Here is a 20,779-nt window from a genome sequence, read left to right as displayed (position 1 = left end):
TACTCATATATACCATACATTTCAGAAAAGTTTAATGTTGAACTATTTGAGATTATGTCACACAACTGAAAATTTCATTATAAAATTGTGATAATATTTCCGATGGCATGTAGCAAGAATTATGTTGGTTCATTAGATACAACAAGAGATATTCACTACAAGGGCCATTGATGGTACATCATATGGCAGACTGATAGAAATGTCTGTGAAAATTACATGTCAACACAGGGTAACTTTATCGCAAATTAGAACTTAGAAAAATTGCGCACGTATTCGAACGATCAAGACGTTCGAGACGTGCTATACAGTCCTAGTACGATACCTCCACCAGTTCGTGTACTATCGACGGGACCGATAACCAAAGTAGAATCAGTTGGCAAGAGACATAGAATGTCGCACTATACCACTATATGGTATAACATAGTGATGTAGTGCGAAAAGTTTTATTGACAATAAAACGAAACGAAAAGTTTTATTGACAATATCACTGGAACGTATAGTGTGCAAATGTTTTTGCAAACCGGTTACTTGACCAAGTTTCCATCTGTTAATCACATAGACCCAGCGAAGTATAGTTCTGGGTCGTATTTGTCCCAAAAATTGTTAAGTGTACAAGTGATTTGAGATTGGTGGTTTGTTGAAAACGTATCTATGGCTAAAGCCTAACAGCGTTGCACATGCAGCGAACCGCTCCCGTATACGCGTCCGTAATTATGTAAACAGTGTTAACCGTTAACGCCTGGGGACGGGTATAGCGTGATGGGTAAGTCGATGCCTTTCACGCAGCCCACCTGGGTTTGATTCCCAACTCCGCACTGGTCCGAAGAGGCGAATGACCTTAAGGTTAAAACCTCTATAGTCGAAATAAAAAAAAACGTTAACGCCTATCGATGCGGCATAGACAGCGAACCGCCCATATACGTGTCCATGGTGATGGTTCGTACCGAAAGGCATTTTGTCGTGAATACGACTTACTTTACTATTGGGTGGCTTTTCAAAATTTACCTTCTGAGAGAGTGATAAGTTTTTGATCGTGAATATCTCTTGTTGTATCTAACGAATCAACATAATTTTTGCTACACGCCGTCGGAAATACGATCATAATTTTATGGTAAAATTATCAGTTGTGTGACATAATCTCAAATAATTCAAAATTAAACTTTTCTGAAATGTTGGTATAAACGAATATCAAAGAGGATAATCCATAAGGCGCGTTTGCCTTGCTCGTATTTTTAAAGGTCATAGCTCAGTGATCTGTGAAAGGATTTATATAATCTAACTACCAATAGAATCGAAATTTTTCAACTTAAACGTGTATAGGAAAAGCATTGAAGTTTTTCAATAGTACACTATTGAAAAACCTGTCTCATTTGACCCATGTCAACATCAGTCAATCAGAACGCGTTCTGAGGAAGAGAACAAAATATCTGCTGTTGTATAACAAATCGTTCGAGAAAAATGTTCCGAAAAGTGGATGTCGTGAATACGAAAACAACTGACATGTTCCTTCACACTTCCGAATAAATCGATTAGTTGATCAATTGTATGAATTATGCAAGCATTCTCCTTTTTCACATTTTTCGCAAAATCAAAGAAGACTTGATCTCGATTACTGTAAATTTCACACAGCGAAAAGTGCACAAATCTAAGCAAACTGTTCTAGATTCGCACTAAACTGAGAATATTTACCTTCGATTTGTGAAGAAGAAATCCTCATAGTTTTTTAGAAAACTTTTAGAGCCATTAGAACGGCTGATTTTGTGTGATGTTCCCCACCGTTGTCCTCTTCTCGTTGTTTTTTCACGAATGCAAACGACTGGCAGCTGTGACGTAATCGCTCTTGTCGGAAGCGAAACTAGCTTTGCAAACGACACACAATACATCTGCTCGCAGTGGCGATAGAATCCAAACTGATCCAATTTTTGTTAAGAGGTTTCTTTTTACGTGATTTCGTTTGTAGTTTTTTCACTAATGGGCGGTCCAAACGGCTATAAAAATAGCCGCATACAGAATTTTAATTTCGATTATTTCATTTCGGATTTGCATTTCATTGAAAGAAACTATCAGGATGCTGTACGGGATTCATTCCTGCCTTCAGAAGGACCAAATTGTGGAGCTTACTAAAATATTAAGCACTGTTTTTGTTCTCTTTCTCAGACTGTATTTTGTTCTCTTTCTCAGAACGCGTTCTGATTGGCTGGTGTTGACATGGCTCAAATGAGATAGGTAATTTAATGGTGTACTATTGAAATACTTCAATGCTGTTGCTATACACGTTTAAGTTGAAAAATTTCGATTCTATTGATAGTTAGATTATATAAATCCTTTCACAGATCACTGAGCTATGAGCTTTCAAAATACGAGAAAGGCAAACGTGCTTTATGAATTATCCTCTTTAATACTCGTTACACAACTGAATATTTTATCATAAAATTGTTATCATATTTCCGATGGAATGTAGCAAAAATTATGTTGATACGTTAGATACAACAAGAGATATTCACGATCAAAAACTTATCACTCTCTCAGAGGGTAAATTTTGAAAAGGCGCCCCATAGTAAAGTAAGTCGTATTCACGACAAAAACAACGGTGGAGAGCAGGGGCGGTAAGTTCCATGAAATATTGGGGGGGGCACAAAAAATTATTACTACAGATCATTGAACTTTGCAATATATAAGGCATTTTTATAAAGGAAACGGAGAGGTTAGAGCAAATATAAAGCAACCAAGTAAAAATCACGAACATTTTCCCTACTATTCCAGTAATAACCAATATTCGAAAGTGGTAAAGGATAGCACATTTCACATTGCAGTATATTAGTTATAAAATTTTAGTAATTTTGTTAAGAAATATGAAGGATTACGGAGACCAGCTACGGGGATAACAGAAAAAATTGTTATATTATAAGATATCTCTAGCAAATTTTCTAATATTTATTCCAGTTGTCAAAATATAGGGGGGGCATGGCCCCTCCAATAAATCTTTTGGGGGGGCAAAAAGTGCTTTGCCCCCCCATAGTTGCCGCGCCTGGTGGAGAGCATTACACAAAATCACCCTTTCTAATGGCTCAAAAGTTTTCTAAAGAACTATTAGCCCAAGTAGCAAATGTAACTTATTGAAATTTCAAGAGGTTCTACAATCGTTTTTGAATTGTTTTTTGTTAGATATGTTCAAAAAGATTTTTAAATATATTAAAATCGGTTGTGCAACTTATACCTGTTAAGTTTCACGATAATACCGAAAAAATCACTATAGAACAATTTTAAGTATATCTAAAACAATTGTGCAGCAAATCACCAACTTGCCCACGTTGCACTAGTAGTTATAGAAGCTCTGCCAAAATTTTCACATCGTCATGTAAAAACGAAGTAACTAAAACAATTGTTCAACTTATCAGAAATTTTCCAAATGGCTGTCATAATTGTATCGGACTCAATATATGTCGAAATGGCTGTATATCTCTTGTGAAGAAAAAAATAGTGGTATTATGCTCTCCGCAAGGCTAAAACTGATAAGCCGATTTGAAAACCTCGCAGTAAAAACTATTTTGCTGCAGAGTCCGCATTGTCTTGACTGCCTCATAAAAATTTTAGGTCAGTTTTCTTCATTTTTAGAAAAACAATTTGAAACTTGCAAATAAGTTGTACCAGGTTTATCTGCTTGAAATGAACGTAAAACTTGCCGACATGAGAATATTATCATAAAAGTTTCAGAAATACATCATTACATACGCAATGAAAACAAAAATCAAATGTGATAATTTGTATTCGGTTTTCATCTCGCGAAAAAATGAACAGACCTGACATCACTTTTTAAAGATATTGTACGAAAAGTTAAGTTCATCATAGTTACTCTCATTGTTATATATTACCGCTTGAGCAACTTGTTTTTGCAACTAAAGCACATGGGCTCACCGAAATAATACCTACAGTGCGTATCACAAATGTCGGGTTCACTAAGATGAATGACTAAACTGTATTGTTGTTTAAGTCAACTAGTTTGATAAAAATAAAAACAAAAATTTCTCTTTTCAATATTTACATGTTTATATTTCCATTTCTTTAGGTTAAATAAATTATTACGTTGGGTGAACCATTTTCTTTTGAACACACTGTTACCCTCAATGCCATATTGGAAAATATTGAAGAACAATTAATTTCAAGATTTTTCAGATTAATTGAAACATCAATATGATTAATATCGTCTGAAAAGGTGTATGAATGTTTGATAACTTTCTTGTACAAATTTTAAACACTCTCCCGATCATATTCATTGAAAAGAATAGATTGTTATTTGCATAGAAATTCATGTGCAATCACCAAAACACGTACATTCAAAGGCGCTTGAAAATTTCAGGCGTACGAAGACATGTTTCACCATAAAAATGCAGTTCGTTGTCGATTTTCTATTCACTAAAACATAAAAGATAAATTCTACAATATGTAGTATTACCACTTATTTATGTGCAATATATTTTTAAAGTTCCATGTTTGTGTTACGGGCAGTTGTATTGAAAATCAAATGTGAAACTTATTCATTAGAAATTATGTTTGCTATGTTTTTGTAAACATGAATTCAATTCTTGTTTACATTACGTAGTAGTTTCCATGAGTTTCACAATCGTTTTTTCGCTGATTTAATTGCTGCATTTGTAATGGAGTCGATGCATGAATACAAAATACAAAATATAAAAATAGTTACACAATAATTGAGAATAAATGTTCGTGACAACGGAAGAACTTGAAGATATGTTGCACAACACCGAAAAATTGCGCTTTCTCCATAATGCAACAGTTACTACAATAGTAATATAAACTAATTTGACAAATTGCACAATCTGTAGAAAAATACAGGACACCAACTTAACGTGCTACTTGGGAGGATTTGTTGTTCGCAAATTCGAGGTAAATATCCTCAGTTTAGTGAAAATCCAGAATAGCTTCCGACAAGAGCGATTACGTCACAGTTGCCAGTCATTTGCATTGATGAAAAAACAACGGTGGAGAGCATTACACAAAATCAGCCGTTCTAATGGCTCGAAAGTTTTCTAAGAAACTATTAGGATTTGTTGTTCGCTAATAAATAGCTAGGTAAATAGTCTCAGTTTAGTGCAAATCTAGAACAGTTAGGTTAGATTTGTGCACTTTTCGCTGTGTGAAATTCACAGTAATCGAGATCAAGTAAAGCCTTCTTCGTTTTTGTGAAAAATGTTCCAGAGTTGAATGTCGTAGAGAATTAAGCAATTTGACCCTCCTGAATGCTAGAAACGAATCCCTACAGCATATTGATAGTTTCTTTCAATAAATTATGCAAATCCGAAATTAAATAATCGACATTACAATTCTGTATGCGGCTATTTCAATACCCGTTAGAACCGCCCATTAGTGAAAAAGCTACAAACGAAATCACGTTAAAAAAGCTCCTGTTCACTGAATTAAATCGGTTGTTGGAAGAACTAAAAAAGTGTTGGACTTAGCTGAGAAAAAAAAATCTGATAGGTTGTTGGAAAAGCAAACTAAAAATATGTAGGTTGTTGGAATTGCTAACTTGGTTTGGAGGGACAGGTACGAAACGGAGGCAAATGATTATATGAGCGGGACCAACCATGAAGTGACGCACTATGATTTGGTAGGACAGGTACGAACAGAGAGGCGAATAGCTATATGAGCACTGGACTATGAAGTAGTGCACTACCGTAGCCCACTGCCAGATAGGTGGAAGCTCGGATAAAATATTATCTCCCGGGCAACAATGGGATACCACCGTTTCTTCCGGCACTTGTCGGTGGCGTAGAAGGAAGAATCTACGAGGTTTCGTATCGTGTTCCGAACCAATCCGGTTCAGACAAGGTTATTGTGATATAGTGCGAATACAATATTGATCAAAGAAGTATTTATCAAGTGTGTGTGTTTCGATAGAGGAGCGTATATACAGTTATTTTAACGATTAACGACTAAATTTCGTGTGGTGTTTATACGATGACATCTACAACTAGACCAGACCGCAATAAGCTGCAGCGGTCACTGACGAACGTTGCGTCGTCATTAGTAGTAAGACAGGGCGATAAAGCTATCTGCAACAGCGATCCCGCATCAGGATGTCCATACGTCCAGAGTAGATTAGCACCTGGCAACTTCACCCGTCACTTTCGTACCGTACATACGGAACGTGCATGTGCAAACAATCTTCTTACAATGAAATGTCACAAAGACTGCCCATCGTCTGAAAGAAATTTTGATAGATGAGATGAAAGGAAAGCTCGCCTGCTTGAAACTAGATTCTGCTGCCCAACACAATCGTCATATCTTAGGCATCAATGTACAGTATGCCCTAGACGAGCAGGTGGTTATTCGTACCCTTGGTATGATCGAAATCAAAGAAAGTCAAACGGAGGCGTTCTTGAAATCAAAAGTTATGGATACTTTGGTCGACTATGGGCTATCTCTTGAGAATATATTTTCCGTGACATGCGACAATTGGGCTAATATGGTGGCAATGGTTAGAAAATTAAACAATGATACATACGCAATGCCTACATAGCAGCAGGCTGATGGTAGGAACATAGATAAGCTGGATGAGTCGGATGTGATAGAGGATGATCAGTGTGAACGAAACGTTACTGCTGAACTGGTCAATGAACTGTCCGAAGGGATTACTCTTGTGAGATGTGCCGTGCATACCTTACAGCTTGCAATACTGGATGATGTTGATAAATCCGATGAGTCTATCCGAGTCATCGCTGCTGTTGCTAGAAAATGTAAGCTGGTGAAGTACTGGTTAGAGTTTGAAAGTTACTATGCTACATAAGCACCCGTCTGGAGTAGGACACGATGGGGTAGTATATTCAAAATGATGGAATCGTTCGTACACCAAAAAAGATGTTTTAACCAGTTGCTCGATAATTTTCCGGAACTAGACCTTTCCAATCAATGGTCATTCATTGAGCATTAATATGATACGTTTAAGCCGTTGTATATCTGCACAAAGCAAATGCAAGAGAAGCACGTGTCGTTATCTGGCTTGTATATGACATGGCTGATTTATTTCGGTCGTTGAACAATAGATTGAACGTTTTGCTAATATTGAAGGCGGTCCAGATGGCATTATACCTGGATCCAAGGTTCAACTATCGAAGTTCTAAAATATTCACAGCTGAGGAAAAAGATAAAATTCAGCAATACATAGTCGAAACTTGGGAACGTATCTGCCAACTGGGTAAAACACCGGCTAGTACAAGTAGTGAATCGTCATGGTCTACCGGTGATTTTGATCAGTATCTTACGCAAATGTTTGGTGTTATCCATGAATCTTGGTTGCGAGACCGGGTTTCTTCAACAAGTTATTTCTTTGTACCTAGAGCCACGCCAGAAACATAACTACAACGTGTGGGACCATTGGTTGCGCCGTAAGACTACGCACCGAGAGATATATGCAGTAGCAATGGTTGTAGTATCCACACCACAGTCTCTGTTGAACGGTCTTTCAGTGCCCTTTCCTTGGTTTTCTTTAATCAATGCACTTGCCTTGAAAGGAAAACATTTTACTTATTAAATTAGACAAAGAGTTGTTCCCCAGGGCGCTAGCAACTGCATATATTTTTTCGACCCGGTAGACGATGATTCTCAGGAATATATATGAAACCGTTGATGCTCAGATGAATGTCGAATAAGACAAATATTGCGTCTAACACTGGCTCATCGCAGGATGAGCTGTTGTTCATATTTTCATGAAATTAATTTCCAATGATACTGAAAGGATACGTGTAGTCATGATACTTGTTATGATTCAATAAGTGATAATCGTAGTTGGGTGCATATATGTGGTTTCTCAATGTAAGCTCGAGTCATCATTGTGATAACGAATTTTTTCAGTACTGATTTTGGCGTCTAATACCGCGTAGTTGCTATAACTATAACTGAAGCTCTTTCCGCGTTTAACGCTGAGCAGTTTTTATCCCACCACGGATTGGGAAGACGGACGTTAGTTTTCGCGCCGGATGCACGTTTCGTCTGCGCTTGAATCGCGATGTCGAGGTTCAAGCCAGTCAAAACCGAGTACTCTTCCTCCGGAGGTAGTTCTTATGTTGTTTCTAGTTTCGCAGACATCGAATTTGCGTAGCATTCCCAATCAATATTTTGTGTGAGGTCATACGAAACATTGAAACAATTACCGACTAACTTAAAACTAGAATAGTAACATTGGATTATGTCGTCTCGGATTTCCGAAAATTCACCTTTCAACTGGCGATCGGCAGTGGTCGGTGAATTGAATATATTCCAGATGGCGTTTATAAATATCTACGGCCGCTTCCTTCGGTCCGTGTGGGTCCGCGGGAAACACCCCGAAGGGACAGCGGGTGGCCCGCATGCTGGTCTTCGACTGGAGTGCTCTTCCGTGGGCGGTGATGGTGATGTTACGGAAGAAAATGAAAAAAAGTAAATAAAAGTCTGAAAACAACAGAGATCTAATTAGTTGCCATCGAGATGGTGCAGAGACGGAGAAAGGGGGAACGAAAAAGTTAGTGACAAAAAAAGATCTTGTTAGTTTCATTGAAGATGATGGACAGGGATGGGGATCGAGAGAATCGAGCGGATGTTAGTATCGAGCCTATAGGTTGAGATTATACTTTCTAAGCGAGGTATAACACATAACACTTGGATATTAATGTGTTTGAGGAAATGGTATATGAGAAGCATATATGGGCTATCCCGACTCGCCAACACATCCGAACCGGAACCTCAGGCGGTCTACCTTGGGCCCTAAGGGATTCCAGTAGCTTCGACCTGGCGTCGCGATACTCTACGCACGACTACACGACATGCTCGATGTTCTGATAACCGTCGCCACAGGAGCAGAGACCGCTCTTCGCGAGTCCAACACACCGGAGATGTGCGTTGAATGTGTAGTGATTTGACATGAGCCGCGACATAACACGAATGAAATCGCGACCCACGTTCATCCCCCTGAACCGAGGTTTCGTCGATACCTAAGGAAAAATGAAATGTAGCCATCGTCCCAGTTCGCCATTGCTCCATGAAGTTTGCCAACTTTCGAGAATTTTCTGACGGGAGATACTGAAAAATTCAATGAAGCAGATTGGTCTTTCATAAATGTCACCTTCTAATGCGCCCACCTTAGCCAATGAGTCTGGCTAATCATTGCCCGAAATGGAACAATACGAAGGGACCCAGACTAACGATATTGAATAAGACCGTTCAGATAAAGTTCGCAAGTGTTCCCGTATTTCCCCCAGGAAATATGGGGGATACTTTCCTGACTTCATTGCCTGGAGAGCCTCTGTTGAACTTAGACTGTCCGTGACAATGAAGTAATGGCAAGGTTTCAATAATCTCGAGGATGTACTGAATAGCAACTAATTCTGCGACGCAAACTGAAGCCGGATCACTGAGTTTGTACGAAGCGGTGATGTTCTGATTGAAGATGCCGAAGCCTGTGGACCTGTTGATGTTTGATCCGTCGGTGTAAAACACCTTTTCACTGATCTAAATTTATTATGAAAGTTATTATGGGCCACTTGAGGGCGTATGTGATCCGGAATTCCATGAATCTCTTCTCTCATGGATGTGTCGAAAAACACAGTAGAATCAGAAGTATCCAAGGAATGAGCACGGCTGGAAACAAACGAAGAAGGATTAATACTCTGAGTCATGTAATCAAAATACAAGGACATAAAACGGGTCTGAGAATTGAGCTCGACAAGCCTTTCGAAGATTTCAATCACCATCGGATTCAAGATATCGCATCGGATAAGCAATCGATATGAGAGATCCCAGAATCGATTTTTCAACGGTAAGACACCCGCGAGCTTTCGAGACGTGTGTGTCGACTGCATGCAACCTAAGGCAATACGCAAACAACGATACTGAATTCTTTCCAGTTTAATGAAATGGGTGATCGCGGCGGATCGGAAGCAGATGCATCCATATTCCATTACGGACAATATCGTTGTTTGGTAATGCCTGTTCAGGTCTCCTGGGTGGGCACCCCACCAAGTTCCGGTTATTGTGCGAAGAAAATTGATTCTCTGCTGGCATTTTTGTTTCAAATACCTAATGTGACATCCCCAGGTGCCTTTGGAGTCGAACCAGACCCCGAGTTATTTAGATGTGAAGACCTGAGCTATGGTTCCACCCCCTAGTTGAAGCTATAATTGTGCTGGTTCTCGTTTCCTTGAAAATACAACCAGCTCAGTTTTCTCCGTAGAGAACTCGATACCCATTTAAGAGCTCGTGTTGACAAGTTGTCGAGGGTATTTTGCAATGGTCCTTGGAGATCTGCTGCTTTTGGTCCTATAATAGACACAACGCTGTCGTCGGCAAATTTTTCTTTTTTTATTGTTTTTATTTAGGCCAATTTGCGTACAAACTTTACGTGGCCGAATGAGCCATGTTTTTATTAGATAAAATAATTTTTTTACCGTTGGATCTCGTTGTCACCCTTTTTCTTTTTTTTTTTTGCTGTCGTCGGCAAGTTGTCTTAGCGTGCAAGATGTCTTGATATATTTATCAATGCTGTTTGCGTATTTTTCGGACAATAGATTATACAAAAAGTTATTCAAAATTGGTGAAAGATCATGCTGATGCAACTTCTCAGATAGGATGTTTATGGAAACTGAATCAAAAGCCTACTTGATGTCTAGGAAAACTGACGCCATTTGTTCTTTATGAGCAAATGCCATTTGAATTTCGATTGAGAGCAACGCAAGACAATCGTTCGTTCCTTTGCCCCTGCGGAAGCCGAATTGTGTATCTGAAAGTAAGCCATTATTGTCTAGACGAAACAGAATCATTTTGTCGAACAATTTCCGGATACAGGAAAACTTAGCAATCGGCCGATAGCACTTTTTGATCCCCAAAAGCACTCCTCCGTAGGGATTATCTCGATCCAGGCGAATAATGCTAAAATCGTGGAAGTTTAAGGGTGTTTCAGAAGTTCGCCAAATCTCGCATAATGCATCACATTTCAGATTGTTTACTAATAGTTTGAAAGGGTCTAGTTTTCTGATGATACTTCTGCAATTCAACTGAGTAACAGTGATTGTATCCGTGACCTCGGGGGGTGACTTAGCCATCGAAGGATACGATCGCTAAAAGAAGGGGCCATTTTGCAGTCAACTGCTTCAAAAATGTTTTAACTGTAGAAATGGAAGCCATTAATAGACTTTTAAGAGGTTCTGAAATATTGAAGGCAGTCATGATCCAGTCCACGATATCAGAGAATTTAACAAACCCAGTATTTGGAGAATTTTCTGATTGATTTTAAGGGACTTTCAGCGGTTTTGTAGTCCTAGGAAGGGGTGGAAATTTTTGCACGGAATTTAATTTTCCAAGACCTGGAGCTTTTTTCTCTGGTTTTTTGGCACTACTTCCTGTTGCTGTAGTTTTATTAGCCCCCTCTGAAGTCCCGGGTTGGCGGTTCAATGCATAGGACGCTGGTCTTACAAGCCAGTTGTCGTATGTTCGAGCCCCGATCTGGAAGGATTCTTAGTGTCAGTAGGATCCATAGTACTAGCCATGCAATGATTCTGTACACTAAGAATCGGCTGCGAAGTCTGTTGAAACAGAAAGGCCAAATTCCACAAGAGGAATGTAATGCCAGGACATCTTTCGAACCCTTACTAGGGAGCTTATGAGAAGATATATTTCTCCTCTTTCTGATTGATGAGCTATAAGGGACAGCCGAAGATGTACCTTCGAGGGGGTCATCATATTCTCTCTCGTCAGTTGACAAGTCAGCGTAAGGATTTTCGGTAGGTGGCGTAGCACATTTCAACATTTCCGTAAACGAGCGTTTGGAATATTGCTTGAGTGAACGCTTCATTTTATCCTTACGCAATTTGGACACGGGACAATCAGAGAGGTCATGCGGCCCCTATTTACAGTAGAGACATTCTTCATTGTCTCCATTGCAGGAATTATCCGCATGACTCCCTCCACACTTTATAGATCGGGATTTATTGCAACAATGGGATGCTGTATGCCGAAATCTCGACTTCGCGAACTGGTACATATACGCGATACTTCCGCGTGAAATGCTCACTTTGAACGATGTCATTAGCCCGTTTTGCACTGCTAAACAAGACCCTAAGCTTGTCCGGGCGCACTTTTTCAATTTTTTGTAAAGTATTGTATCGCGAGGTCAGGTTTTTTGAAAGTCTGAGGAGGCTCAATTTTTTACCATTGGCTTTGGTCCGGATGTAAACCGCATACGGTCCGGCTGGGAGTGCAAGCCCATCAGGATAGCTTCTAATGCGCGATTTATTGCCATCAGAAGCATCCATTTGATCTTCTAGGGAAAGGTCAGGCAATTTTATATCGCTTGTCATATCACGGACTTGCGTATCTAAGATAGTCTCCTAAAACTAGCGTTGGTGCGTTAAAGAGCTCTATGATATCATAAATCCGACGATGCTCAATTGAAGCCTTTGGGTGTATGTAAATAGAAGCAATGCAAATGTTCTTCCTTTTCATTGTGATATGACATACGACAACTTCAATTACTGGTATCGAGGGGAAGTTATTACGATAGAAAGAATAGCATTTTTTGATCCCCAAAAGTACTCCTCGATCCAGTCGGATAATGTTAAAATTGTGGTAGTTTAAGGGTATTTCCGAAGTTTGCCAAGTTTTGCACAATGCAATAGCATCACATTTTAGATTCTTTACTAGAAAGTTGAAAGGATGTATTTTTGGGATTATACTTCTACAATTCCACTGTACAAAAGTGACTGTATCCGTGACCTGGGTGAGTGACTTAGACATCGAAGTATACGATCACTGAAAGAAGGGGCCATCTTGCAGTCAATTGCTTTGAAAATGTTTTGACTGTAGAAATGAAAGCTATTAATAAGCTTTTAAGATGTTCAGAAATGTTAAAAGTAGTCACGATAGAGTTTAAGGAGTGTATCGATAAGTAGTTAGTAATATTCAAACAGTTACTACTCTGAAATGGCTTAATTTTTTGCAGTGACATGTTTGTTTACATGTCAACAACAGCTGCGCAATCGTTTGGTTTCGGTACGGTTTATCGTTTCAATGATGAGTCGAATTGATCCGGAAACGCGAAAGGAAATTCTGCACACTTGGTGCTCAGAAAGTGGTGTCACGTACAACGAAATTGCAAAACGAGTGAAAGTGCACCACACCAGTTTCAAAAATAATATCGAGAAGTTCGGTAAGACCCATTCCATGAAGGATTTGCCCCGATCCGGTAGGAAAACGGGTCCCAGCCAGCCCGGCCGGGACTTAAAAGTGGTTGAGTACATCAGGAAAAACCCATCGGCGTCGACGCGGAATTTGGCCAAGCAGTTCAACACCAGCATCGGGATGATTAAACGGATCAAAGTTCGGAACTCCCTGAAAACGTACGTAGGTTGTACATGTAGTTTGCGGTCGTCGATTTTCTTAACGAAGGGCACAATTAACGCCAAGGTGTACGAGGAAGAATGTTTGAAGAATAGAATGCTGCCAATGTACAAAAAGCATAAGGCTCTTCCTCTTTTCTGGCAGGGTTTGGCTTCAGCCCACTACGCCAACTCCGATCTACAGTGGTTGTCAAAAAATAATGTACAATTCGTGGAAAAGGACATGAACCCACCGAACTGCCCGGATCTTCGGCCAATTGAAAGGTATTGGGCAATTATCAAGCGGCACTTTCGGAAGGAAGGTACAGTGTACCAAAATATGCAGGAGTTAAAAAAAACTGGACAGCTGCCACCAGGAAAGTCACAAAAGTAACTGCAGAATTTAATGAAGAATATCAAGTCCAAAGTGCGAGCGTTTCACAGAAACTAGGATTTTCTCCAATATAATCAGTAAAATGCATGAAAATGTAATTTTTCTACAATATATCGAAACTGATGTCAAAATATGTTTTTTCGCATTTTCATCAAATAATCAATGTTGCTAACTACTTTTCGATACACTCCTTACAATAGCAGAAAATTTAACAAACCCAGTATCTGGTAAATTTTCTGATTGATCTGCGGGGACTTTCGGGGGTTCTGAAGTCCTAGGATGTGGTGGAAATAATTGCTCAGAATTTAATTCTCCAAGACCTGGAACTTTTGTCGTGAACACGACTTACTTTACTATGAGGTGCCTTTTCAAATTTAGCCATATGGAAGAATGGGCAGAACTTAATCGTGAATATCTCGACTTGTAATAAGGGCAACAACATAATTCTTTCATCATTCCTCAAAAATATGAACAGGAATTTAGGATAAAATTTTGAACATTGTGAGATAACCACAAACAACTCAAAAATTAAATTTCCTAAAACTTTGAAAACAACGCGGAAAACTTTTTACTTTTGCTTGGCTTTTTCGCGCAAGGACGACGATTTTGAGGTAGTCAAGAGCATATCCTCATCTGAATGCGTATTAAAGGGAAACCGTGGTCGAAAATCGATCATTTCTTCTTGTGTGTTGGATGGAAGCAGACGTCGTGAAAATGATTTATCGACCGGAAAGCAGTCGAGGGAGCGATATTATCAACCAACAGCGACGGAAAGTGCACCTTCTGCGTGGTTGAAACCTCACGTGGTTAAAACCTCAACTCTCAATCGCATTCTTAAACTGGATTCTGGAACTATATTCCGGAACTGATTTCAGTTTCGAAATGGTAGTTCTAGAATTGCGACTGAACGCTGAGTCGGCTCTTAGTTCTAAATTTTGTTCTTGAACTCAGGTCCAGTTCCTTACTCCAAAATTCTTCTATTCGGTTTTTTTTAGAATTATAATAATACACCTAAAGAATTATGTCACGTTTTACTGTCTATGCAACCCATTTTGGTAGTCGTGGCGAGAAATCGTCTTCATGTTTCAGAGCTTAGTTCCGAAATATGGGTTTAGAATTCAGAGCCTACGTGCTGAACTGGATTCTGGAAAAAGATTCCGGAACTGATTGCAGTTTCGAAATTGTAGTCTACTAAAATCCAACTAAATTCTGAGTCTGTTCTAATTTCTGAATCTAGTTCTTGAGCTCAGGTCCAGTTCCTAATTCCAGAATTCTTCAAATCGGTTCTTTTGTCCTGAATACGACTTACTTTACTATGGGGCGCCTTTTCAAAATTTACCCTGTACAAGAATGAGCAGAACTTTACCACGAATATCTTTTGATGTACTTAACCCAACAACATATTTTTTTACAAGCTATCGGAAATATGAACAGGAATTCGAGATCAAATTTTCAACAGCGTGAAAAAATCCTAAGAATAATTGAAAAACAAAGTTCTCTAAAACTTTTGAAAATAATGAGGAAAATTAATCACGCTTGTTTGCCTTTGCGCATCCGGACGACGGTTTTGTGGTAGTCAGGCACATATCAGAATCTACTGAACAAACAGAAAAGAAAATTTTTTAATAAAAACTGTTCATTTCTTTTATTGCTACAAACGAAACTGGATGTCGAGGTGAGGTTCTCCCACCAACACCAGTAAGAACAAACCAAGTATAAAGCGTGAAACGCTCAGGTCGTCCTCTCATTTGGACTTCGGTCGTCAGGAGGAGCAGTCGGCAATGAAAGTAGACCATGGTGTAAAGCCTCAAACGCTCAGGTCACAGAGCCAGTTTTCAGGATAATTTGATTAGCTTTGTGCAATTTTCGCAGTGCAAAATTCGTAACAATTTTTAATATCTTAGAGAATTACACAATTTGGCTCTTCTGAATGCCAGAAATTTATCTCGTACGGCATTTTGATAACTTTTTTCACTGAAATATTTAAATCCGAAACGAAATAATTGGCATAAAAATTCTATGGTAGTAGAACTTTCTGCTGATTTGCTATATAAAATGCATAGCACCGACTTAGAAGCCATTAAAAAAAGGTTCCTTTCAGAACCACCATTATTTTATCATGAAGAACTATACTGGTTGTTTCGTAATATTTAATTGTGTGTCAGAATCTTTAATGTAACTAATCTGTACTTTAGTTTAGGTGTATCGTTTCAAATTCTAGTAGTGAAAAAGAGGAAAGCTTGCACAATTCACACAATCGATCAACTAATTGATATTCGAAAGTATAAAGAAAGAGTGTCAGTTTTATTCGTATTCACGACACCCATTTATGTCTCTGACATTAGACACCCGTATTTTTCTCCGGTGTTTTGGAACCACTTCTAGATGTATTAATTTTTGGGGTCCCCTCTGAAGACACTCTTACTATGCAGCTTGTTAGAGGATACATTTTTCTTCTTACTGGAGCTATGAGGAACAGCCGAAGATGTTCCTCCGGTGGGGTCATCATAATCGCTCTCGTTAGTTGACAAGCGAGCGTAAGGAATTTCGGTAGGTGGCGTAGCACTCTTCAACATTTCCGCTAAAGAGTGTTTGGAATGTTGCTTGAGAGAATGGTTCATTTTATCCTTATGCTTCATTTTATCCTTATCCTTACAGTAGTGACACATTTCTATGTATTCACCTATCCTTCCACACTTAATAAAACGGGATTATTTACAACAATGGGATGTTCCAATTTTCTACAATTTGGTGTTTAAACGAATTAGGCAAAACGGAGCCGGCGAAAGCAACTCGATTCGAGTCTAATGGGGTATATGACTAAGTCCCATTCCCAGCGATCGCTTTAGTACTTTAACCCTAACACATTTTGAATACAGTCATAGTGGTTAGTATTTAATAAAACATATTATTTCTAGTTTCCTACAATATATTAGTATGGCAGTATTCACTAGATAATCTAAACACTGCTTTTATCAAGTGATTTGCTATTATAGATAACTGTTTGAATCCACCTAGTAGTGTAATGATGCCTTTCTCAAATATAATATTGTGGTGTTCTATTCAAAGCTCTGGAATATATGACCACGTCCCGTTTCCACCATATATGCTTCCGGTACCAGAGACCGGGAACCAGGATTGCGGGAATTGGATTGTTTAGTTGCCTACTGATAATGACAAACGATTTGTGTAGTTTTGAGACCAGTTTAGAAATGTTTGCACGGTTTTTGTTAACTTTAATCTATAACTCCTGAACCGGAAGCCGGGTCAGTATGATATTTAGGAATTACGTATGGGACCGTGAGACCTTTCATTTGAATCTATGTTTGTCAAAATCGGCCAAACCATAGCTGAGAAAAGTGAGTGAGAACCATTTTGGAATATATGACTACTATTTCCGGTACTTCCGCAACCGGAGACCGCTATCAGGATAGCCGAAATCGGTTTGTTCAGTTGTCTACTAATAATGGCAATCGTTTTTTGTAGCTTTGAGAGCAGTTTGGATTTTTTTTACGTATTTTGTTTCGCCGGTTCAAGTGCCGGTGTACAATATTGAACACACTTTACATTAGAACTCCGAAACCGGAAGTCGGATCCAGAAGAAATTCTGGAATTCCGTATGGGACCGGAAGACCTTTCATTTGAATCTAAGTTTGTCAAAATCGGTCGAACCGTCGCTGAAAAAAGTGAGTGAGATCCATTTTCTTATATATGACCACTATTTCCGGTACTTCCGGAACCGGATACTGGGAACCAGGATATCTGGGATCGGTTCGTTTAGTTGCCTACTGATAATGACTATCGATTTGTGTAGTTTTGAGACCAGCTTAGAAATTTTTTTACAGGAAATCCAGGAGTTACGTGTGGGACCGTGAGACCTTTCATTTGAATCTAAGGTTGTGGAAATCAGTCAAACTATCGCTGCGAAAAGTAAGTGAGGTCCATTTTGGAATATATGACCACTATCGTCGGTTCAAGTGCCGGTGTACAATATTGAACACACTTTACATTAGAACTCCGAAACCGGAAGTCGGATCCGGAAGAAATTCTGGAATTCCGTATGGGACCGGAAGACCTTTCATTTGAATCTAAGTTTGTCAAAATCGGTCAAATCGTCGCTGAAAAAAGTGAGTGAGATCCATTTTCTTATATATGACCACTATTTCCGGTACTTCCGGAACCGGATACCGGGAACCAGGATAGCCGTGATCGGTTTGTTTAGTTGCCTACTGATAATAACTATCGATTTGTGTAGTTTAGACCAGTTTAGAAATTTTTTACGTGTTTTTTTTCGCCTTTTTAAGTGACGGTGTACAATATAGAACACACTTTACCCTATAACTCCGGAACCGGAAGTCTTTCATTTTATTCTAAGTTTGTCAATCGGTTCAGCCATTTCGGAGAAAACCTAGTGAGATTATTTGACACACACACATAGACATTGCTCAGCTCGATGAACTGAGTCGAGTTTTAGCTACGATTTGGCGGATTTTTTCGAAAAAAATCGTAGTTTTCACTTTGTACAATCCCCAAAATTTTAAAAACCCTCAAGAGAATCATATAGAAACGTTGGGGTCTAGAAAAACTTCTACTCTAACTATGCTGCGTTCATATGTTCACTTCTGATTAGTATCAAAAATGGCCGAAACGTTAGACAAATTTAAAAACAAATCGTCTGTCGCTCTGAGACTGAGAAAAGCCGTTCATTACAATAAAACAATAAAACTTCAAATTAATCAAGTTTCAGCATGATGCTTCGACAATTCCACTGCAGGACAGTGATTGAATCATTTGCGGTAGATGATAAATTATCCATCCAATGATACAAACCCTGAGCGAATTGGCCATTGTGCTGATAACTGCTTAAAATAAGTTCTAGCTTTTGGGGGACATGCCGTTATGAGAGTATTTGGCTGTTCAGAAATATTGAATGCTGTTAAAATCCATTCCAAAACTTCCGAAAACTTCAGTGATCCTGTTGGCGGCTGGAAAAAGGAGCCCACCGGATTATAGAATTAGACAAACCAGGGGGAATAGTCTTTGATTTTGACTTTTTTGGTTTTTCAGGGGGATCTTTTTTTTATAGTGCAATTCCAGGTTTGTGGAAGTGGACTTCTTTATCGTAACTGACTCTTGAGGGTGACAAACGATGTACCTTCACTATTTGCATCAGAGTCAGATTGCTATGAATCAAAATTTGAAAAACTCAGACTTGCTTCAGTGACAACACCATCAATTTCCACATCCTTCGATAAAATGTTAACTCGATATTCAGGAACGAATAATTCACAGGTTACTATTTTGTTAGCCTGTTTCAAATCGTTAACAACAACTCGAATTTTATCTCTAATAACTTTTGAAATATCTGCTACTTCACAGATATGTGATATCAAATCTTTTATAATTTGCTTCAAATTTAATGCCTTTATTTTGCGTCGAAAATAGACTATCAATGGCCCAGTGGTACCCTCTGGATAATGCTTAGTCCTGGGAATATTTAAGCTCTTACTAGTATCCAGGATCGGATTAGAATGATATTGCATAAGATCATCCATTACATTAACTGTTTTTAAATTTATAGGGCAACGACTCCCTATTTCATCTGAGCTCCTATTTCCATCTCATCCCTTCACCTCATAACTTTGAACATGAATAATATTTTACAACATACCGGAAGCAAACTGTGAAATGTTTTAAAATGATTTGAAAAGCTATTGTCACACTTTCCTATTGAAAGAAATGGTTTTAAATTCTTCGGTGATCGTTTCTTTTCATATAAAATAAACTCACTTTTCAATTTAGGACACATTTTCGTCTCAAGATTTACAGTTCGTCATGTTTCTGAATATCTACTAACCGATTCGTCTCAAAACACGATCACTATTTCGCACAATCACACTACCATTGAATGCTGGATGACTTCATAATTAGTTATATTAACTTGTCACTTGTTTAGTTAACGATTAAAAACTTCAAAATTTACCCGACAAGCAATAAAAGTCTTCAAAAATATGAGATGAAAGTTTTTCACTTCGTTCACTTGATTGCGCTTTGTTTTCATCTCATTTGGTTTCGCAAAGTTGCCAAGTTATCTCATAATGTTACAAAACAAGAATTGTTTATCTTCTTCAAATTATCATCAAAAAGTATGTTTTTGGTATCCGTGACATTAGTTTAATTATATTATTGATATTAATATTTCAATAAAACTGTTTCTGCTTCGATTATTACCAGAAAGAACGTGTTAAATGAAATAACCATTGTGCCAAATCTAGTAGCACTGGTTTCATTCCGCTATACGCCTACATAACGCTGTGAAGTGTGTGTGTTTCATCGGCTGTGCACAGAGATGCCAGGTATTTTCATAGGAAATATGTATTACTTTGCATAGAAAGTCTATATCTGTTCTATCTGTTTTCACTAATAAAATGATGTGAAAAGTTAGTTCTTTAGATCTCCGTAAGTCATTGCCCCATTAATTAGATAATTCAACGAGTAAATTTTTTACCAATAATAATAATGTGGAAAAATCCTGGTGGGTACGGCTGTATCGTTTGAGTTGTATATCTGGCAGCGGTGCGGCAGTCGGTCACCAGAATGTCTGCCAGCCATATTTTTCCAGCTGGCAGCGTTTAGTCAGCCATCTGGCAGCCATGCGAATGCGGGTGAGAGTGTAATAGTGGAATATTTTGTTTTGATTGCTGTCGCCATTGCTTATTTATAGGATGAATAAAAGATCAACGATAGGATGGATAAAAATCCATTGAGATGGAATTAGGAGCAGAGTAGTGAAAACATCATTAGTGTTTTTAGCTGTTTTATAAATATTAGTTAAATTTTCAAGAAATGTGAATCAATTTTCAACGTGGAGCAAGGCGAATGAAGCAGTAATATGAAATAGTTACAGTGATTTTAATGGCTAAATCGGGGTTTGAAGGCGACGTCCTTACAAATGAGATGAAATAGGGAGCCCTTTATGAATACTTATGAATAGAAAAAATTTTTTAATAATAATAAATAA

The 20,779-nt window shown here is 38.5% G+C and overlaps 1 protein-coding gene across 4 annotated transcripts in view; it reads left to right on the top strand.

Moving 5' to 3' along the window:
- LOC131432680 (putative fatty acyl-CoA reductase CG5065) overlaps nucleotides 1-20,779 on the top strand; it is a 729,032-nt gene that overhangs the window by 47,017 nt on the left and 661,236 nt on the right. The window contains exon 1 of one of the 4 annotated variants that reach the window (XM_058599109.1): nucleotides 17,592-17,688. The exons of the other annotated variants lie outside the window; for them this stretch is intronic. The gene's annotated coding sequence lies outside the window, so the exon portion shown is untranslated. Of the gene's footprint in view, nucleotides 1-17,591; nucleotides 17,689-20,779 lie in introns of those variants that run through there. 4 annotated transcript variants of the gene reach the window in all.

Source organism: Malaya genurostris, chromosome 2, assembly GCF_030247185.1.
Source record: "Malaya genurostris strain Urasoe2022 chromosome 2, Malgen_1.1, whole genome shotgun sequence".
Taxonomy (NCBI): domain Eukaryota; kingdom Metazoa; phylum Arthropoda; class Insecta; order Diptera; family Culicidae; genus Malaya; species Malaya genurostris.
This window is presented reverse-complemented; position numbering and strand designations above follow the sequence as displayed.